Source organism: Rattus norvegicus, chromosome 15, assembly GCF_021556685.1.
Source record: "Rattus norvegicus strain SHRSP/BbbUtx chromosome 15, alternate assembly SHRSP_T2T, whole genome shotgun sequence".
NCBI classification, from domain to species: Eukaryota; Metazoa; Chordata; class Mammalia; order Rodentia; family Muridae; genus Rattus; species Rattus norvegicus.
In genome coordinates this window covers 101,015,523-101,038,586 of record NC_141548.1, presented here as the reverse complement: position 1 = coordinate 101,038,586, position 23,064 = coordinate 101,015,523, and the positions used below count along the sequence as shown (strand labels likewise).

The window sequence follows — 23,064 nt, the reverse complement described above, 5'->3', positions numbered from 1 at the left end:
GTTCCTACACGATTAATGGACAGCCCTAGGCGGCTACACAGAGCAGTGCAGTGTTGGGCTTGTCTTCATCACCGTGGACAGCACCATGTCTTCTAGTCTTTGTGATTTTTTTTTTTTTTTAAAAACTGGATTTCCATTTCTTTTCCTTTGCATTCTGAAGTTTCTATCCTTGACCCTAACAGGTCGCAGAGGGCAAGCCACATTGGGCTTAGAGTCTCCCCTACTTTCTGTGCCGAATGTGTGCTAAGTGCTTGGCATAAACAAGACAAGCAGAGCCCTGACCCCGCAAGTCCACCCTCTACAGTGGCTTGCAGTTAGGTAATTTTCTAACAAATGAATGTTCAGAGGGCATTCTCAAGTTGCCTATGATATAAGAAAGCCACCATGTTTGTGTATTAACTGGCTCACTCGTAAAATTTTTGGTATTGACATCAGTGGGCGGCAAGACAAACATGTGACAAAAGATGTTGCAACTGGCTTTCAAATGCGTGTTTTTGTTGTAAATTGACCGTCCCTTAGAATTACGTAGTCATTCAGCCCTAAGAGCATTTCTCTCTAGGAAGGGAGGTCATGCTAAGTCAGAAGCCTGCTCACTGCTGTTAAGGCAATAGAATCAATAATAAAACAATTAGCTGAGGGTAGCAATGGAGGTATCAGCAATAGAGCGTTGTCCTAGAATGTTCTATGTCCTGGGTTAAACTCCCAGAATGTAAGGGAAGAAATAAAATAATGAGTGTAAGAGAGGCTGCAAGTCAAGTAAACATCCTTAATTGCAGTTGGTAGCATTCTGAGTTTAGCCCACTTGTTCTAGTAATAGCTGTGTCTGGCTGGGGCAGGCAAGGTGCCCGTGAGTCTGTAGACATGAGTCCAATGTCCTTTGGTGTTTCCCCTTCTGCAGCCTGGCTCCTCTGACCTCCCAAAGCTGGGGGTCTCCTGCCAGCCCACCTCCTGCTGTGGGTGATCAAAGAGAAGGCCAGTTTGATTGTCTGGGGATGGTATTGAGTAACGGGGTGGGGTGGAAGGGGGATGGGTGTGGCCATATTTTTCTGTTAATAGGCACTGTAAGGTAAGATGTGTGATCTCTGTCAGACGGAGACAACCATGGAAAAACTGAGAAAGCAGGCTCACCTCAGAATCTTATAAACACAGGGAGTGGGCCTTCCCCTGCTTCTTTTCATACTGTGGGGGGGAGGGGGCTTCTAGAGGCTTCCAGATAAACCATTTGCATTAAACATGGAGGCTTCTAAGTCTACCTTTCCTTTTTAAAACTGTTTTTGGCATAGTTTCTTGTTCTCTTCATGTACTTCAAATGGAAGTCCATAATAGACCCAGGAAAAACTATTAAGGCCAAAATTTCCCCCAAAGCTTCTCAGTAGCTCAGGGCCCACCAGTCCTTCAGTGTCTCTCTGACTTCAGGCAGGCCACCCATACTTCCTCTGTCCATTGGCAGCCAGCATGGAGGAGACAGTGAGGATGTGAGGTATGAGGCCAGTCCACAGCCTGCTTCCTGCTGCACATTTCCTGAAAGGGGAGAGAGAGAGAGAGAGAGAGAGAGAGAGAGAGAGAGAGAGAGAGAGAGAGATTCTTGGGAAGATGTAACTGTAAGGTTTTTTTTTTCCTTTTCTTTTTTTCAGAGCTGGGGACCGAACCCAGGGCCTTGAGCTTGCTAGGCAAGCGCTTTACCACTGAGCTAAATCCCCAACCCCAACTGTAAGGTTTTGATTTTAACAGTCCAGCTTGTGAAGAAGTCCTATGTCCAAAGCCTGGCTGAGGCAGATGTTCCTGACTGGAGAACACCCTGATTCCAAGCTCCCCCGATGCTCTAGCTTTCTACTTATGGCCCAGATGTAGAGGATGACCAGAAGAGCTGGGGGTGCCAGTGGATATTTCCTCCATGAAAATGGTACAGAATGAGTACCAAGCCCCCACTGCTGGGACCTGCTTCCCTCCTCAAAGCACTCTTCCCCTCGGTGCCCAGAGTCAGGGCCCTTTTGGAGCTTTGAGCATGAGACTCAACCAGATGAGAGGAGTGTGGCCTTTAGATGGAGAAGCAGCCATCCCCTCTCCCTGCACCAGGACCTCCAGGGCCCTTCCCACCACCAACTAGGCTGTGACAGGGTGTTGGACTTCCTGTGAAACTTACTACACTGGCAAGCCGGTATTGGGGACATGATACTGAAAAGTGGGCTGCAAGCTTTTCCATTAAAACTACATTATGTGGGCAAGTTACTCAGGGAACTGCCAAACTCCTCTTTGTCCTCAATTTCCGAGGACAAGCAACCATCTGTATTCCCTCTGTCCGAAATTCAAAACATTTTTATGAAGGGAACATCTAAGACAACTAAATTGCACATGACAATTTGGGGCAGCATTTTCTATTTTCTCGTATTTTTTGCTAGTTCTCTGAGTTCTCAGGTAAATTGCAGAGTCCTGAAATTATGGGAAATAGAAAGATAGCAGGAATTAACCTTTCCCTGTAAGGTAAGATTTCACTCACCACAGTGTAAACAAACCAGGCAAAACTCTCTGAGATACTCTGCAGCCTGGATGCTGAAGGTCATGATCAGGGCTTGAAGACCAAGTTTTATCCAAGAGGCAAGTTCCATTGTCTTCCCCTTGGAACTGCAGATGTTAGACAAATATGAGTTTCTCATCTTATCCTTGCTTTCTGTTCTGATTTGATAGTCATTTGAGAATATTATATGATAATAACCACGTTCAGCAACTTCAGCAGCATCAAAGGGGTTTGTTCACTAAAAAGAATTCAGCATAAAGTCATATCCATTATTTGAAATACCAAAAGTCAAATATTTAAAATGTTAATGTTGAATAAAAATGTGATGAAATGATAAAGTTCATAAATGCTATATGTCTAAATGTGGATTCAATTACTAAAAATGTAGTAGTCTGAAAGTAACAAGTACATTAAACCTTCAAAGAAAAAACTAACCAACTAACTAAACAAACAACCAAACCAACAAAACACACTTTGATTCTGATAGCGCCAACCTATATTTCAGCTACTTGGGAGGCTGAGGTTGTAGGTTGGACAGTTCTAGTTTGAGCAACTTAGGGAGACCTTGTCTCAAAAAGTAAGAGGGAGCTAGAGATGTGTCCCCATGGTAGAATACTTTCCCAGCATAGGGGAGGCCCACAAAAACCTGGGGGTGCTGTCACAGGGCTGTAATCTTAGTGCATGGGAGCTGCAGGAAGGAAGATCAGAGGTTTGAGGTCATCCTGGACTGTGAACAAAGTTTGAACCACCTTGGGATACATCAAACGCTTTCTCAAAGACAGACAAAGCCCTAGCATGTGTCTTCCGAAACCCTGCTGCAGTTATGACAGACAAATCATAGGGAAGTCAAACGTGGGGAAAGCTGGGTGAGGGGCTCAGCGGAACTCTCTGTAGTACTAGGCCTGTGCTAAAATGGAAAATTCATCCTAAGCTGAACCCTAGCTAAATGGAAAATTCATCCTAAGCTGAACCCTAGCTGAGTAGGATGGCTCGGCAGGTAAAATGCTTGCTGACATTTTGATAACCAGCGTCCAATATCAGGGATGTTGGAAAGAAAGATCTAACTTCTTCCATTTGCTCTCTGACCTCCACATGAACTCCATGCCAGGTGCAGGTTCATGTGCACATGAGTACATGTGTGTGCCCGTGCTCACATGCATGCACACACACACACACAAACAAGCATAATAAATTAAATGCCTCACCTGTTTTAAAGTATGCCCCAAAAATCTAGCCATCAGGCGAGTCTGCCTTTGAGGGTTTTGGGTTTGTTGTTGTTTATTTTGTTTTGTTTTTCTGCTCTATTCCTCAGAAGAGCGGACATCGAACATAGATTTATATTCAGGCTTTGCTTCCTTCCCCTAAGAAGAAAGATCATTCAGGAGGTAAGGAAGTGCTGGATTCATCTCTTTGGAGCTGTTTGAAGCCTACACAACTGATTTATTCCCAAACCTAAGCCACTGGACTCAGAGTGACTCTTGTAGGACAGTATCCCAGATACAAGTCAGAATTCCCAACGTGATCTCAACACCACAGCCGTGGTGAACAAGTCCTGTACGTGGACAATGGGCAGAGAGATGGGTGAAGTCTTCACCTACAGATGGGACATCTTATGCCACACTCTTCCCTAACACTGAGTCTCCCTCACAGAAGATGGGGCAGAGCCATGGGTCAGGAAGGACCTGAGCAAAATAGTGTCTTCTTAGCTCGGCAGGACCACTAAACTCCTGAACACACAGCAACTGTGGCTGCCTGCCCAAGATCAAGCTGGCTGATGGACAGACAGCTGATGGCTTCTGAAAGAGAGGCAGCTTTCTTTAGGAATGTGTCTCCCGGAGGTTCAGTCATTCTCCGGTTGATGACCCCACACCCAGAGGTACAGACAGCACAAACTGGACTTGCTGGATTTTAAAACCAAGAAAATACAAAGTTGGGGAACAAGAGGGAGGTGAAGGTGGGCCTGGGAGGAATTAGGAGCTGTAGGTTCCTATAGTCAAAATACACTGTATAAAATTCTCAAAGGATTAATAAAGGTATCTTTTAGAGCCCTGTGTGTTTGGCAGTGGCAGCCCTGAGTCAGAAAAACATTGGTCTTCCCCAGCTGTCCTTGACTTCGAGGTTTCTTTCAAACATGGATTGCAGGTGGCAAAGGAACGCATTGCTCTGCCCAAGTATTCCCGGTGGTGCTCGTGTTCCTAACACAGATCCTTTCTTCTGTGGTCAGCTAGGATCTTACTCTGTGTGCTAGCATAACTGAGTCCTAACACTATAGTAGCTGCTGGCCTGTGGATTAGGTGTCCATCAGAGGATATGTTTGAGAGGCTAAGGTACGAGGACTCTCTGAATAACTATGGCGGTATTATTTTATTCCTCAAGTACCAAAAATGCACTATGTCTTAAAAGCACTTGGTGGTAAGACCCACAGTATAGGGTGACAATAGAAAATTGGACACTGGGCAGATCTGGGTTTCAATTGCTTTTACTTGACCCTGGGTAAGTTACTTGAACCTTCTGAGTCTCCCCTGCCTCGTCTGGAAAGGAGCCCTTTTGTCTCCTGAAGTACCTCTGCCAGTGATGGAAGTGGATGAAAGTGCCTGGTACAATTGCAACACTTTAGTGAGTGGTTTTAAAGATGACTTCCAGGCCGACCGAGAGCTGTGTTACTGGTTTGCACAGGTGCCTGAGCTATGAAGAAACAGTGTCCTCCTTTGGAGCACTCAATTTAGGAGGCAAAAATGCAGTCCTTGAAAAAGGAAAAGAAGAAAAAGAAAACAACAGATAAAACAAAGACCCTTTTCATGGGTAAAGAAAGCAGCAGAGCAGTGTGTCGGGGTCAGCTTGGATTAAGTCACTGTCATCAGTGGTCATAGTACACGAAGGTAATCAAAGTTTCAAATGCTACCTGGGGAGAAAAAGCAACAGAGCGTGACCCATTGAAAACCAAACAAGAACTTAGGTGACATCGACATTGTAGATTAGTGGTTCTGAGACAGTGGACAAAGGTGAAGACAATATATATATATCTATATCTATATATATATCTATATATATATTGTGTGTGTAAGTATATATATATGTGTGTATGTGTATGTAAGTATATATGTGTGTGTGTGTGTATGTTCTAGAATCTGTTGATTCTGAGGTTCTGAGTGGGAGGGATGTGATGGAAGAGACTTGTGTGTATTTATTCTCTAATCTCTACAACAAATGCGTCTCTAGACCCTTTCACATGCCCGCGGCTACCTTAGACAATTGTGCACAGTCATCCCCATGCAATACACTAGTGAGGTTACACTATGTTCCTGCCTTCGTGGTGATGTCAGCAGTAAACAGACCAGAAGTGAGAAGGACTATGAAAATTACCTACAATAAACTTCCTAGGTTAAAGACTTTCTGATATCTAGCCCTTAGTGTGTGACAGAAGTGAGTGATCCTGGAAAAATTTGACGAGATATCTTCTACCCATGGATCTGGAAGAAATGTGGCCAGATAATGGATAGCACCTACTGAACAGATTGTTTGAATCTCCCAAATAAATGGGCCTTCCCTGGAGGCTGTAGAATTTGATGGAAATGGCCAAGGACCTAAAGTCCAAAAGATATTTAACATACTGCCTGTTTGCCATTTAGAACCAGTTTCTAATGCTATAGTCCCTGAAAGGTCAGATAAATCACGGAAATTGCCTTCCCTCCCCTCGGTCCTTCACTCTACTCTCTTGTGTCCTCTTGATCCAAATCACTTTAGCTTAAATTGCTTTAAAAAAATTACCCAACTTTCCCTCTTCCTTTCATTACAGAGCCATGGTCCATCAGACTTACCCAGTCTCTAGAACGTTTTCTCTGTCTATGCACTTGGTAAGTGGTAGCTGATTGGAGTACTCTGTTCTCTAGCATACATCAGTATCTGGGGCAGCCAAACTCTGGGTCCAAAACTAAGTTTATGATCAACACTGTGTGAATATTGCTTCTTATGGCAAAAGAACTTCATGTCTTTAGTGGCTACAGTGAAGTAACAAATATTTTATTACAATAGGCATTTTCACATAAACACATGGAAGTTCCAAATCAGTATGCTGTTGTTTTCTCAAACTGATGCTTTAAGCTTTTTAAAATACCCACTAAACCTCTGTGGCAATTGCGGTGGTTTAAATGAGAAATTGCCCACATAGGCTCTGCCATTTGACCACTTGGTCTCAAGGCCATGTGGCTGCTTGGAGAGGCTCAGGAGGTGTGGCCTTGGGGGTGGGATTTGATCTGAGAGCCTAGTCCTACTTTTAGATCAAACTCTTGGTTTCATGTTTGCTGAGATGATGGGAGAGCTTCCTGTTCCTGCCAGCATGGTTGTTGCATGCCTTCCTGCCCTGATAGACTCATCTTGCTCTAGAACTGTTAGCCCAACTGCCTTCCATGAGTTGCTTCTTGTCATGGTGTTTTATCCTAGCAACTGTGATGGATCGAATGGGAATAGGCCTCTATATACCCATATGTTTGAATGCTTGTTCCCAGTTAGTGGAACTGTTTAGGAAGGATTATGAGGTGTGGCCTTGTTGGAGAACATGTGTCACTAGGGGTGGGGAGAGCTTTGAGGTTTCAGAAGCCCTTGGTAGGTCCAGTCTCTCTGTGCCTTCTGTCTACTGATAAGGATGTAGCTCTCATCTACTGCTTCAGCACAGTGGCAGTTTGCCTGCCTCCAAGCTCTCTGCTATGATGATAATAGACTAACTTCCCCAAACTGTAAGCAACCCCAGTTAAAGACTTTTAAGTTGCCTTGGTCATGATGCTCTTCACCATAATACAACAGTAACTAAGACAGCAACAGAAAAGTAACTAAGACTAGAACAGAAAGTAACTAAGACAGCAACAGAAAGGTAACTAAGACAGCAATAGAAAAGTAGCCAAGACAGGAACAGAAAGTAACTAAGACAGGAACAGAAAGGTAACTAAGACAGGAACAGAAAGGTAACTAAGACAGGAACAGAAAAGTAACTAAGACAGCAACATAAAGTAACTAAGACAGCAACAGAAAGTAACTAAGTAAGCAACAGAAAGTAACTAAGACTAGAACAGAAAGTAACTAAGTCAGGAACAGAAAGTAACTAAGACAGCAACAGAAAAGTAACTAAGACTAGAACAGAAAGTAACTAAGACAGCAACAGAAAGGTAACTAAGACAGCAATAGAAAAGTAGCCAAGACAGGAACAGAAAGTAACTAAGACAGGAACAGAAAGGTAACTAAGACAGGAACAGAAAGGTAACTAAGACAGGAACAGAAAAGTAACTAAGACAGCAACATAAAGTAACTAAGACAGCAACAGAAAGTAACTAAGTAAGCAACAGAAAGTAACTAAGACTAGAACAGAAAGTAACTAAGTCAGGAACAGAAAGTAACTAAGACAGCAACAGAAAAGTAACTAAGACTAGAACAGAAAGTAACTAAGACAGCAACAGAAAGGTAACTAAGACAGCAATAGAAAAGTAGCCAAGACAGGAACAGAAAGTAACTAAGACAGGAACAGAAAGGTAACTAAGACAGGAACAGAAAGGTAACTAAGACAGGAACAGAAAAGTAACTAAGACAGCAACATAAAGTAACTAAGACAGCAACAGAAAGTAACTAAGTAAGCAACAGAAAGTAACTAAGACTAGAACAGAAAGTAACTAAGTCAGGAACAGAAAGTAACTAAGACAGCAACAGAAAAGTAACTAAGACTAGAACAGAAAGTAACTATGACAGCAACAGAAAAGTAACTAGGACAGCAGTGCTGTGATGAAGATGTTTTAAAAATGTTTAATAATCACAACTGAAGGCTTTGGATATATGAAATCAGTTGCTAAAGGGGATAAAAGTCAGGGTTTTAGCCTTCAAAGTAGTCTACTTATAGGTTCCATATTATGATGGCTAACCATACCTTTAGTAACTATAACATTCTGTTTCCAACACATGGTCTGGTGTTCAGTGTTGATTGTCAACAAGATCTATAATCACCTAGAAGATAAACTTCGGGGAAGATGTTGGTTGGGTATCTGCCACCTATCAATCTAGAGGAATGTTTATGAAGGAGTTTCTAGACTGGGTTCATTAAAACTGGAGGACCCACTATATCTGTGGGCAACACTGTCCCATGAATGGGGTCCTGGAACAAGAAAGAAGTAAGCTGAACACTACATTCCCATGCTGTCTCTGTTGATGGTAGATACAATGTGATTAGTTCTCGCATGTTCCTGCTACCAAGTCCCCCTCCTTGATGCACTGTACCCTCAAACTATGGGGTAAAATAAACCTTTTCTCCCTCAAGTTGCTTCTTGTCAGTTCACAGCAGTGAGAAAAATATGCATAGTGATTGATATGCATGGTAACCTGCAAAGCAGCAAGCTGGGCTAAATTAAATAGGTAAATGGTCTTCAAACAAAAGCAGAGGGGTAAAGGAAGATGTTTATATTAATATACGTTCACATTAAAAGTCTAATGAGGCTTAAAATGTCAGGAAGTTGATCTGTGGTTCATATGTATATTTCTCCTTGAACATGGTTGTATTTCATCTTATCACAATTAATGTTTCAGTGTAGCCAGGTTGTGTGTGTGCAAAGGATAATTATTTTAAATGATTAATTTGCCAACACGTAACACAAAAGGTATTTAAAAGGTGTAAGGAACTTTAATGAGAAGAAAGTGCAGGCAATGAGACTGAGCATATAAAAACTAAGATCAATTGTCTCCCCATTACATAATAACCACTGGTTTCAGGTCAGAGGCCTAATGCTACTGTGAGTCACCAAGGCATACACTGATTTACTGCCTTATATGTGTAATAACACTTTTAATTACCTTCTATCTAATGACTTTCAAGCTGTTGGTTTTCCTTTATGTATAGTATGTGTGTGTGTCTGTGTGTGTGAGAGAGACAGAGACAGAGAGACAGAGATGGACAAAGAGACAGAGACAGAGATAAAGACATTCATTAGATATTTTAAACCATTCCAAGCTCACTGTTTCATTTATAACATCATGTGTTAAATAGGAAGCTTTCATTTGCAGACCTTCAAGGTCTACCTGTTAACATCAGTGTGTTGTTATTTAAAGAGCTCTTCAATAGCAGAACACAGCTGACTCTGTTTCCATCAACATCAAGTAGGAAATGGTCCACTTGGGGTTTGGGTTTTAGGCAAAGAAATGAACTTCTTGATATTTGTCAGAACTAGTTGACTTGTTTTGTTTAGTACAGTTGCCAAGAGCAAGTTCTGCAAGGATGAGAGGCTGGACGTGGCTGTGCTGTCTGTTTGAGGAGGGAGTGATGTACAGATCAGAGCAGGATACACACATCCATTATTTGTGCTCTGAAAGTGGATCAAGGGGTACATTTCTTGGTGATAACCAAAAATGCACTTAATTTCCCTGCTTTCCCTCTTTTTTAAAAAAGATGTATTTATTTAATGTATATGAGTACACTGTAGCTGTCTTCAGACACACTAGAAGAGAGCATTGGATCCTTCATCCTACAGATGGTTGTGAGCCACTATGTGATTGCTGGGAATTGAACTCAGGACCTCTGAAAGAGCAGTCAGTGCCCTTAACCACTGAGCCATCTCTCCTGTCCTGCTTTCTCTCTTTAGAGAGCTATATGTATGTATGCTGGACCCCTCAATGAACCAGACGACAAGGAAGAGGCAGCCCACTTGTCTGGGCCCAGGTCTTGCAGGGTCAGTCCATCATGTTTTATCTGTAGACGCAGAGCTGAGGCCAACGGGGCTATCTGAGGAAAACAGGGCCCATTTTAGCCGCTCTTGACCTTGCATGCAAACAGATGAAGGAGTCCATTTGACCCAGGCTCCTTTTGGGAACTCAAGGAATCCCAGTGACCAATATCTGCATGAAATCAGTGCAAGGTAGCTGTTCTGCTCTGCCCTGTTCTAGCTGATGACACCAGACTCTGACTCCCCAACCCCTCTGGGTCGATGGTTTTCACTGTGTGCCAAAGGTCTTGGTCCTGGCTGTGTTATGGAATGCACTCTCCCTACTCTACCATGAGACGCTTGAGGACAGAGAGTGCTTCAGGGTATGTCATGTGTGTCTATATATGCAGACATATACAATGAAGTCCTTGAGATTAAAGGTATCAATTTCGTTTATCTGGATTAGTGAAGATGATTATAATGATAATTTTTTCACTATCAATAGTGTGGATGCTTGGTAATAATATTTCGTTTATGTGAAGTAGGGTGCCATTCCTATTTTAGAAATGAGCAGGCCAAGGCTGGTATTTCTGCCTATACCCCTACTGGGAGGTGGTCAGTAGACAGCTTGCCTTTCCCTCTCTGAGATTGTACTGTGCTTCCCTAGTGGCCTCCAAATTCAGTGTGGTGACTCCACGGATGTGGCTATCTCATGTCATCCACCATCAAGGTACCAGATTCCTCTGCCTCGCTCTGGAAGACACAGACTGGAGGCCCAGGACCTCCTCTGCCTAAGCATGTCTGCTTGTGTGCACATGTATGCCGTTGTGCCTTGTTTTGTCTCTAAGAGATCCCAGCAACTTAAGGAAACTGAAGAAATGCTGAAAAAAAATGTGTTCTATGAGAGGAGAGGAAAGAGGCGAGTGCAACTAGAAATCTGGAATCAAGCTATGTAAAAAGGCCTGGCGTTCTGTGCACTTATGAGCACTGGCCCCAAATTCAGCTTGAATCCTTCAGTGTGTTATAAAATGAAAGGCATGACCAGTTAGCGTGCTAGAGTGTTGGGAGGGGACCGCTGTGTCTACGGATGAGGCTCAGAGAGAATTCATGCTAGGAGATGGTTCTCTGTGCAGAGCAGTAGGAGGTCTTGTTTGCACTGATGTCAGAGATCACCAGATCTCTCTTCTCGTCAACAGCTGAGCACAAGGCCATTTCTACTGTTTCCATCTCGGTCAGCATACTGTTTGCTGGCAGTGCAAACTTCCGGTAGAGAACAAGCAAGCAAACAACACATGATAAATAAGTAAATAAATCTTCTTAGAACTCCAGGATGAGCAACGGGGCCTCTGGTTCCCAGATCTCTACCTTGTCCATGGCCTGCTAAACCACCGAGGCCTCTGGCTTCCCCATCCCTTCACCTTTGGGCTACACAGGGCTCTTGGGCTGACCTGTGCCCCTTCCCTTCTCCACAGTGGGACTGAAGGGCATGGGACCTTGTGTCGAGTAAAATACTGTTCCCTGATTCTGTCTTTTTGTTGCCCAGTAATAAGCAAGAGGGTTGGGAGTCGGGAGGTTTAATGCTAGAACACACCAGCGTCTCAGGGAGAAGCCCCCAGGCCTGACAGCTCCACTGATTGAGTCTTGATTAAACACAGTGTTTCGCAGCTAGTTCTGTTGGCCTGTAGTTTATACCTGGTCTCTTGTGGGGCGTGTGTGTGTGTGTGTGTGTGTGTGTGTGTGTCTGTCTGTCTGTCTGTCTTTATGTGTACATGTATGTGTTTGTATTTTTGTGCCTCTGTGTGTATGCGTATATATGTGTGTCTCTGTGTGGGTACATGTATGTGGACATGTGTTTACGTATGTGTTTATATGTGTCTGTGTCTGTGTGTCTGTGGTCTGTGTGTGTGTGTGTGTGTGTGTGTGTGTGTGTGTGTGTCTGAGTCTATGTGTACATATCTGGATGCCAGAAAACAATATCCAATATCATTACCCAGGTGCCATCTATCAACTTTTTGGGGCCTCTTTGGATTTTTATTATCATATGTTAATGTGTAAAGTCAGGGACTTTATTGTGACATTTCTATATATGTGCGTGTATAACGCACTCCCATCAGATTCACCACCTCTATTACTTTTTTCTTTTTAAGCTTGGTTTTGTTATTTTTAGATAAATTTGCTCCTGGAAAGTTCCGTACATGTTTATAATGTATTTCAATTATTCCCTCCCTCCATCACCTCCTCAGCCTACTGTTTCTTTGAGACAGGGCCTCTCTGTGGCCTGGAACTCTCTGGGCAGGCTAGGCATGCTAGCCCCAGGGATCCTCCTGCCCTCTCCCTCCCCAGCCCCAGTGCTGGGATTTCCAGCTCTTGCTGTCAGGTCAGCTCCTTTTGACACAGGTTCTGCAAATGGAACTTGTGTCTCCATGCTTGCAGAGCAAGCTCACTACCAGTTATGTCGGCAGAGCCTAGCTCTGAGCTGCAGAGTGGTGCAGAATGGGTTGAGCATGAGACTAGCACAAGTGGCTGGGGCTCAAGACCAGAGTTTGAATACTGCGGTGTCCGTCCTGTGTTCCTATTTATTTACACCCATATGCTGCCCCCTTCCCAGTTTCTCCCTCACAGAGTCCCTCTCCAACCCCTCCCCTTCTCCTCTGAGAGGATGGGGACCCCCTGAGTATCCCAAGCCCCTCTGCACATGGAGTCTGTGAGGAATTCTTAACCCGTCAGTTCCAGAGGAGCTGTAGCCTTAAAGGATGAAATGTGCAGAGAAGCAAGCAGTCTAGTTCACTGCTTCTCAACCTTGCTAGTGTTTCAAGGCTTTCCGAGAAGTTATTGTCATTGCTACTTTGTAACTGTGATTGTGCTACTGTTATGAATTGTAATAACTGTTATGGGCTGTAAATATCTGTATTTTCTGGTGGTATTAGGCAACCCCTTTGACACCCCCTAAGGGGTCAAGACCCACAGGTTGAGAAACACTGGTCTACACATCACCAGAATGGATGCTCAACAGACACATGTGAAAGAACACCAAGGTTAACTTCCCCTCTCACCCCTTCACAGTGGCTAGCATCGGAGGGATGGAGGTCATCTCACCGAAATGTTTGCCTGAAGGGAGCTTCAGCATGCTCGGACTCCTGGTGAGAGCCAGGTGAGAGGTGAGGGGATTGGAATCCTTGGCCAAAACTCAGCTCTGTGAAAAAGGAAGTGGCTGGGTGCACCTGTTCTGTTCTGTGGCCCGATGTTCAAGCCCTGACTCTCTTGAATTGTGATGTTTCATAATGAAAATTATAGCTCAGGTTACTCCTATTAAGTTATTAACTTTTTATACTTTAAAATTATGGAATAAATATAGCCTTTAAACAAGTTAAACCGCACTGCTGTACTTCAAAGCTGACCTCTGGGAAAAGCCACGCCGAGGCTCATTTTCCTCAGTTTTATATACCCCAAACTTTTATAAACAGTTTAATAATATAACTTACAAGCCGAAACCAAACGACTAAGTACATTGTAAAAAGGAGCCAGCTCGGAAACCAGCCCACCACACACACACACACACACACACACACACACACACCACACACACATGCAAGGACCTGGTTCATTTTCAACAACCAGCGGCATTGACCCAGACTTCAAATTGATACTTTTTACTTTGTGTCAGACTACAAATACATTAAAATTTGACTTTCTTGGGTAGTAATCAGCTGGGCTTTTCTCTCTTTAAAATGTGCTTTAATGTAATAAATGCAAATGGGGCCAACTAAGGAGCTAGAACTCTCTCTAACACAGGCAAATATTTTAATGTTTCCCAATTCCTCTCGATAATTTTGTTTATAGAAATTATAGAAAACCTAGAAAACTAGGATTTTTGTTTTCTGAGAATAATTTATGAGCTGCTGTGGGTAGATGGTCAAAGAGTTTAAGTGCATTGTTTCAGAAAATAAAAAATAAAATCAAAAGTCTAGGCCTGGGGAAAATGGCTCAGCAGGGAAGGGCACTTGATGCTCTTTCAGAGGACCAGGGCTCGCTCTTAGCATCGGATGGTGGTTAATGAATATCTGTCACTCCAATGCCAGAGGCTCTTAAAGCCTCTCTGACCCTTATGGGCATCAGGCCTCTGCATGATGCATACACACACACACACACACACACACACACGCACACACACGCATGCACACATGCACCCATGCACCCACACACACAGTTTCCCACTCGTGTCTCTGATTTGAGCCACATCCACATTATTTGTTCAGTTTTTGTTGTTCTTCAGGACAACCCACGTACTTCTCCTGACTAATTTGTAGTGCTACATTTTCAGTGTTCTTTATCAAGCCGTTTCTTTCACTGATTGGTATTTTATCCATAGCTATTTCTTGCTCTTTCTCTGAAAGTCTGAGCCTTGCACTAAGCGTGCCACGTGTGATTTGGTTGCCCTGCAAGCTCAGTCATGTGACATATGTATATGAGCACCTGACTCCTTGCAGGGTTTCCCTACCATCTAACCTTGGTAGCTTTCTTCGAAGGTAGAGAGCTATGGCTTCAGCATTGCCGACGGGGAAATGGAAGGTCCAAGAAACTGAGTTCTTAGTTGGACATTTCCAGTGTTGTCTAAGCCAGATCAATAGAACCCCATGGAAAATTTATGCTGGGTGTGGAAAAGAGGTCTCTAAGAATGAACTCCTGAGAGAGGGAACTTGTAGTGTCCACCTCCAGTAGAAAGACAGGCCATCAAGTGGAGGGATGGGGTTGCCGTCCCACAGTCAAAAGCTCTGACCCAGAATTGTTCCTGACTGAAGGAACTGCAGTGACAAAAATGGAGAAGGGCCTGAGAGGAAGGAGGTCTAGGCCTGTCAAGGCCCAAATTGGGATCCAGCTCAAGGGGAGGCCTGGGGCCCTGACACTGTTACTGATGTTGTGATGTGCTTGCAGACAGGAGCCTAGTATGGCTGCCCTCTGAGAGGCGCACCAAGCAGAGGAAATAGTCAGGTGCAGAAATTTACACCCAACCAATGGACAGAAGCTGCCGACTCCTGTGGTTGAATTAGGGAAAAGCTGGAAGAAGCTGAGGAGGAGGGTAATCTTGTAGGAGAACCAGCAGTCTCAACAGACCTGGACCCCTGAGAGCTCTCAGACACCAAGCCACCAACCAGGCAGCATACACTAGCTGGTACGAGGCCCCCAACACATATACAGCAGAGGACTGTTGGGTCTGGACTCAGTGAGAGAAGAAGTGCACCTAACCCCTAAGAGACTTTGAATGCCAAGGAGTGGGGAGGTTTGATGGGATGAGGTGGTGAGGACATCCTCTTGGAGCTGGGGGTTATGGAAGGGGAGGAGGTGTGGGGTGTGGAACAGTTGGAGGGTGTACCTGGAAAGGGATAAATTCTGGACTGTAAAAAAAGATTGAAGAATAAACAAACAACAAACAAATAAGAATGAGCCACTGATTTGGGGCTTGAACTGCTAGGATTATGTAACTGATTATTTAACTGAATTGCTGAGAGGGATCAAAATACAAAGAAAGATTTTTGAATTGGAGTCCTACTTGAAAAAATCTTAGAAACTGATAAAGACAACAGTCTTCGTGCAAGTGAATTAACATAATAAAATCTGTGTATCTTGTTTGCTTCGAGTGCCTGAGAGTCACGGATGAGACCAAGCGAACAGTGTAACAAAAGCCCTCCCTGTTCTAGAGTGAGAGGCTCTATGTGGGAAATGCCGCGGTGTAGCCTGTGGCGTCTCCTTTGAGTACTAGGAAAGATCAGTATCTACTCTGTGAACAAGAGAATATCACGCTCGCCAACGCCTAATAGCATCCTTCATCGTGGTATGGAGAAATACCAGTGGCAGACAGCGAAAAGGGTTTAACGGGTGTGAATCCATGGTCCAGGAAAGGAAATGGCACACACACCTCTATCTATCGCTAAAACGAAGGGAAAGTGAGATCAGTGCTAACTCTAGGACCTGAATTCCAGTGTGGCTGACTCTTCCTGAGGCACAGGCCTCACCTCTGAGCTCAGGGTATGTGGGGGTCTGGGATGAGGAGTGGAGGTGGGGGTAGGGGTGTGTGTGTGTGTGTGTGTGTGTGTGTGTGGTGGGGTCTCACTAACCCTTCTCAGAGCTTACTAATGAATCAAGGGCCTTGTATTTGCTAGACTACCACCCCCCTATCTCAGTGTAATTATGTTTCTTTAATGTTTTATGTTGCAGAAGTTTGCTTGTAAATAGTTGCATATTAAATGCTATAATTAATTTAATAGTACTTCGAGTGCATTATGTTTAAGGGTGTGCCCCCTCCAGGCATCTCTAGAAGCCTGCACGCAGAAGTGAACCCCACAGACCCTCTTCCAGTGGATGAAATGAAGGATGGGGCGAGACACAGCTTTGAAGCGCAGCTTCACATGCTCATCAGTGATCCAGTCTTGTTCTGTTTTCTTTCGAGCTTCATCACAAACGGGCTCAGGGCTGACAGAAGGCAAACTACAGGCCACCTAACAAGACAAAGCCTATCTCGCCATATTCTCATTGGCACAAAGAAGGGCCACACCGTAAAGTCTGAGGACCCCACAAAGTCAAAGGACATTTTGTGTTCCCTTTTCAGTGATGGCAAAGGGCATTTCTGGTTCTCCTGCAGCTCCCGAGGTAGTGGGAATAAACACTTCCTGTCCCCAGCCCCACCAACGTGTGCGGCTGCGCGGAAGAAAATGGAGGCCGCAGATGAGCTGAGTTTCCTTAATGTCTCCTGAAAACTTCAGTGCAGAGCCGCCGCAGAAGTTGGCTGACCGCACAGCAGTGCAGCGTCCCTTGGGTGGCATGTTCTAGGAGGAATTGCTAGAAGGAAATTCTCATGACTGTCTGAGTTCAATAGATCTGCCAGCCATTCCTCAGGTTTATCTCTCCCGCCAGTCAGCCCATCGCTAAACCTGAATCTGCCTCTTGATGAAATCTATTTGGTGCTATATGTTTTCACCTAAGGAGAAAGCCTGATTTAAATACCCATCTTCCTGTAAATCACAATATCTTCATTTTTATGGAGTCCAGGGTGCCTCTTTACAGTCTGAAGTTTGAAATAAATTCGCACGCTTAAGAATGGGCTGTCTAGTGTATGAAATCTATTTGGTGGCAGTACCATTCACGGGTTGGGGGGCGGGGGGGCGGTGGGGGAGCGGGGGAGCTGTGCTCATGGCTTCTTTTTGAGCAAAACTAGAAAGTAAGCCTTGGGTTTGGTCTTTGCTTTTGAAGGCCTTAACTTCCAAGATTCTACCTTTGAGATCATGAGGTGGTTTGAGATTCTAACAAAAGAAGCTTTGAAGACTGAAGCTTATCTAAGGACTAGCCATTCGCCTGTGTGCCGATGCAGTCAACACCTCCTGCTTCCCAGAAACCTTCAGAGCAGTGAAATAGAGAATCCCTCAAGGTGACTTCAAAACAAATCCCCTTATACCTGAGGCTAACTCTCAAGTGCTGGGATTAAAGGCATGAGGCACCATGTCTAGTTGGGTTGGTTCTAGGGGTTGTGTCTATAACTCCGTGCATGGTAGGCAAGCACTCTACTAAGCCATATGCCCCGACCAAGGATCATCATTCTTTGATCGTGTTCATGTGTTTATGAGTGTGTGAATGTGTGTGCGTGCAGGCATGTGGAGGCCAGAGGTCATCCTAAATCATTCCCCATCTTATTATTCTTTTCTTTTAAAAAATGCTACATTTATTCAGTGTGCACTCAAGTGTGTCCATTTCATGTGAACGTGTGCTGTGGTGTGCGTGGATAGCAGGGGCCAACTTACAGGTGTCGGTTCTTCCTACCATGTGCTGTCACATTTCAAAGTCAGGTTTTCAGACTTGGTGGCATTCCCTTTACTTGCCAAGACATCCCACTGGCCTCCCTCCCTCTTATTTTATGAGGCTCGGTCTTTCACAGAACCTGGAGCTTGTGGGATGGCTGGATCTACTGGTCAGCAAGCCCCATGGATCCTCCTGTCTCTGCCTGCCCAGTGCTAGGATTGAGGATTGCAGACCCCTGCTGTTGGGCCTCATATAACATGGGCCACTATTCTGAACTCAGGTCGAGCTTATTCTGCAAGTACTTCACCACCTCGGCCCGGAGAGACCCACTTAATAGAACAGGATTATTTACTGTTTCCTGCTCCTCAAAGGACCTTCTGTCTTTTGCAGGCCTAAGGTAGACACTGTGTCTGTGGAACACGTACGGTTATTAAACTAAGTCAGTTAGAGCCACAGCTTTGGTTACAAAGATGGCTTTAATAAAAATATTACCATATGGTTATTAAAGCAGGAGCCATAAAAGACAGCCCAGCCCCCCGCTCCCGGCATCCAGTTTGATTCGAGAACATCAGAGCTTGAGATAAATTGTCAAAGTTTAACAACAATGAAAAATGAGTCGTGTTGCACTTTAAGTACAATGCTTTAAAACTCTCTCACCAACTGGCGCCTGAAAAGACCGGCGAACGCTTCCAGAATGCTCTGACCCATTAGCACATAATAGTATAGTCCGATGCAGAGGGAAAGTCAACCAATAAACACAGCCTAGCCCACTGGAACCCACTCTTCACCAAAACGCGTGTAGCTTGTGCTGACGTTGAAAGTCCCTGAGGCAGTTTCATGAGCCTAACTTGTCTGTGTACTCATTAATATCCTATGTTTCCTGAAGGTCCCTGGAATGTGAGAAGGTGATATTTAATGTTTTTTAAATAACTTAATGGAAAATTAATCATAGTAACTAAAAAATATACTCAAGGCAGGTTTGAAAATAAATAGTAGCTGAAATCTCCTGTCTGTGTGTCTGTCTGGTCTCTCACAGCCTTCACTCCAGCTCACTCAGGCGACCATTGCTGCCAACCTGTGTGCGCTTCTGTGGGTTTCAGGTCTTTCCTGCAATGAGGGAATGGCGATGAAAATTTAAACACCCAAGAGTTTGAGGCTGGGGAGATGTCTCCGAGGTTAAGAGCACTTGCTGCTCTTGCAGAGGACCCAGGTTCAGCTCCCAGCATCCACAATCATCTGTAACTCCTCCTCCTCCTCTCCCTTCTCCCCTTCCCCCTCCCCCTCCTCCTCCTCTTCTTCCTCCTCTCTCTCCTCCTCTTCCTCCTCCTCCCCCCTCCTCTTCCTCCTCTCTCTCCTCCTCTTCCTCCTCCCCCCTCCTCTTCCTCCCCTCTCTCCTCCTCTTCCTCCTCCCCCCTCCTCCTCCTCTCTCTCCTCCTCTTCTTCCTCCTCCCCCCTCCTCCTCTTTCTCCTCCTCTTCCTCCTCTCTCTCCTCCTCTTCCTCCTCCTCTCTCTCCTCCTCTCCCTCCTCCTCCTCCTCTTCCTCCTCTTCCTCCTCCTCTTCCTCTTCCAACCTCTGAAGGTACGGACACACGATCCACATGACACACACATACACATAAAATGAATACATTTTTATAAAAATCCAAGGGTGTTTAGGTGAGAAGTAACTCGTTCCATTTCGGCACTTTGCATCTGAGCCCCTCCCCCCCTTGTCGAGGAACCCTCTGGAGTCATTTGCAATTTCACATAGAGATTTCCTAAACAGTGTTTTCTACCCAGAGGTCTTCTAGGCTCACCATGACACTGCCTGAGAATGGTGACTCCTGTCTTCTGCCTCCTTTCTGCCAATGTCTGAGGTTTGGTCCCAGTTCTCATGGTTACTTTTTAATAACTGAAACAATATACCCAGTCTCTCTCTCTCTCTCTCTCTCTCTCTCTCTCACACACACACACACACACACACACACACACACACACACACACACACACACTGGACTTCACCTTTCTGCCTCTCACCTACTGTGTGTACCAGGAGCGCCCAGCCTTTGATGTCTGTGGGGCTCCCACTTAAAAACTATGCAAGGAAACTACACTCAAAATAGAAATCTAAAAAAAGGAAGAAAAGAGTCTTATAATGTTCCCCTAAGTTTGCTGTTTTGTATTGGTAGCCATGCTGGTCTGTGGGGCTGGACATGTCTAAATGTCCCTAAGGGTTTTTTGTTTGTTTGCTTGCTTTGTTTTTTTAAACTATCCTTAACCTGAGCTTTTCTCTAAGTCTCATCTTAAAATTGAGAACGGCAACCAACGTCACTGTGCACCCTTTGGTCGGTTTTTTATATTTCAGCCCCAGTATTTCAGGACTCTTCTCCTCTTCAGGGGAGATATTTGCTTGCCTTAACAACAGACAGTGCCTTCGAAAAGTCTGGAGTGTTTCTGATTCGTTCTTTACTGTTGAATGGCTAAGTGGTTTCTGGATGCTTCTCTGCACAGGTGCTGATCAGCGTCCCAAATCACCTCTTCTTCCTGGCTCAAGGCTATACTTTACTTCCCAGCCACGTGGCAGTTGAGGGTTCTCCCCAGGGGAATGAGACCCTTCTAGATGAACTGCTTTTAAAGTTCTTCAGCCCAGCCCCTTCCTCCTGACCACCCTGTTTTCCTGCATGATATTTTCTTTTTGAGATTTCTCTTTTTTTTTTTTAGTGTAATTTTCTCGCATAGTTTCCTGTGATCCTGCACAAAGTGGGTGATGACTGCCCTACTCATCCTCGGGGACTCCATGGGAAGAGTCACCCATGGGCTGGTCGACTGCTGGATGCTTAGATGGATTTGTTCATTTCTTAAGTCCCTGAGTAATTACTAGGCAACTCCTAGCCTACTTCCCTACTTTCCTCACACTGGGCCTTGATCAAGAGACTTCTAGATCTGTGAGTCGGGCTTAGGATTTCCCCCTAAAAGAATGATTGATCGCTGTGCGGGGTGGGTGTGCATTTAGGGTCCCTTGGCAGGAAACAGGCAAATATCACTCTGGGAGTTTTGTTTGTTTTTCTTTTTGGGTTTTCTGTTTGTTTGTTTTTATTTTGAGACAGGGTCTGACGTATAGTCCTGGCTGGCTTCAAACACATAGCAATCTACCAGCCTGGGAGAACCTAGCGCTGGGTTTAAAGGTCTGAGCCACTACACCCAGCGTGATCACGTTTTAGTATCGTTCAGTGCTCAGTACCTCCTAAAGCAGACGTTAAACTTTGATCTGAGAGTAAAGAAGCCGCATACGCCCCCACCCCCGCACCCCTACCCGGGAAACAGAGAGCACAGTTAGAGGAAGAAGGTCGACGCACTTACAGAAATCATTCCCTGAAATTCCACTCCTTCTTCTGCCCAGTTCCCACTCACCTCTGTTTTGGATACTCAGCAGCCGTGTATTTAGAGTCTTTCTCAAGAGAAGCCTCCATCCATCCTGACCATTCCCGGTGGTTCCTTCTGCTTCCGGCCTTCCAGAAATCCTTCGGCCTCGTGGCTTCTGCCCCTTCCGCTCCGCCTTCCTCAGGCTCAGTCAGCAGTTCACACAGTCACTTTTGGGGAGAACGGAAGTAAATGGAGTTGAGCGCGTCATCTCGGAGCCAGAGCTGGGGAGGTTTAGCGTGTCGTCTGGGAGTGGGAGAGTTCATTTTCAGAAATGAAGACTATGTGGAGAAGTCAGCATTCACGCTCCTGTCTTGAGGCAACCTCGGGCACAGAGCTTTAGAAGCTCCTCCAAGGGCCTGTTCGTACAAACACTGTCACCTCGCCGGAATATTCACCTTCTCGGTTTCAAACCTACAGTACATGTGCTGGAAGCTCCCCTCTTGCAGGGCTGCCCTTCTCTAAATACTTTGACTAGTCTGTAAGGGGTTGCATGTTTTCTTGAACCAGCATTTATTTCCTTCCTTCCTTCCCTCCTTCCTTCCTTCTTCCCTCCCTTCCTCCCTCCCTCCTGCCTGCCCGCCCACCCACCTGCCTTTTCTTCTCCAAGCTGGCATTCTGATGATGCTACTGTTAACCCCTAAAGCCAGAACTTGGCTCCTCTGGACTGGGCCACCAGTACCATCTCAGCAGTTGTTCTTCTGCCCTCAAAGGGCACTTTCCCTCTCATGCTGGCTCCTGGGGATCCTAGCAAGCACTCCTCAGCTACTCAGTCTGAAGGGATCTCAGCGGGGCTATCACAGATCCAGCACCTTGGCTCCTGGGGATCCTAGCAAGCACTCCTCAGCTACTCAGTCTGAAGGGATCTCAGCAGGGCTATCACAGATCCAGCACCTCGCATTGGGCCTGCAACACTTTTCTCTAACAGATTGCATGGTACCTTTGGGTGAGCGTTGGTCATCATCTTGGTGTGGACTCCCTTGAGGCCCACTAAGAGCCAGATAATGCCTTGATCTTTGCTGTGTTGCCACTGTCCGGTGGTCCCTCAGGGTCGGAAAGATAGGACACTGCTCGTTCTGGTGGGCTCTGCTGGGTTGGACAGAGGGAGGATGAGGTGGGGGTGGGGCTTACAGTGGTTGACTCGGTACAGGACAAAGGGTTTACTGAAACCACCTCAGCACACATGAAACAATGACTCGTCCATGGTAGCAAAACACACACACACACACACACACACACACACACACACACACACACACACACGCATGCGCACACGGCCCAAAATCTGCAGCTCAGTCTCCCTTTCTTTGCATGTAAGCTGGCTTTTGACTCTACTTCCTTTCTCAGCCTTTGGGTTTGAGTATCTGACACTAGCTCCGGGTAGGAGTATCCCCAATCCCCTGATTGTACATCCTTCTTCTCATATAGATCATTAAATGCAAGCTCCATTCTAGAGAAAGCAGTAAAACTCAGGTCCTTTGTAGGAACCAAAGCTGGAATGGAGGCTCTCTTCTTCCAGAAATCACTATGGTTTCTCTTATTATCATCTGGATATTGCCAATTTTCCCTGACTCTGTATAATAATTGAACCACAAAGTAACTCTCGAATACCAGGAGAGCCCACTCGGAGCTAGACAGAAAGAGCCTATTATATAAAGTGTTCCCACCTGGGCTATGCGCAGGGCCGTGTCT

The 23,064-nt window shown here is 45.1% G+C and overlaps 1 long non-coding RNA gene across 2 annotated transcripts; it reads right to left on the bottom strand.

Moving 5' to 3' along the window:
* Positions 1–474: 474 nt before the first annotated feature.
* Positions 475–21,462, bottom strand: LOC103693790 (uncharacterized). Of its 2 annotated transcripts, XR_015639153.1 has the most exons (5): positions 21,364–21,462; positions 5,079–5,258; positions 3,721–3,876; positions 2,498–2,753; positions 475–1,521 (listed from the first exon to the last, which is right to left on the bottom strand). It is a non-coding gene; the product is annotated as an uncharacterized LOC103693790 (long non-coding RNA). The 2 variants fall into 2 exon arrangements; XR_015639152.1 differs by lacking the exon at positions 5,079–5,258 and having other exon boundaries at positions 21,364–21,457.
* Between the last annotated feature and the right edge of the window lie 1,602 nt (positions 21,463–23,064).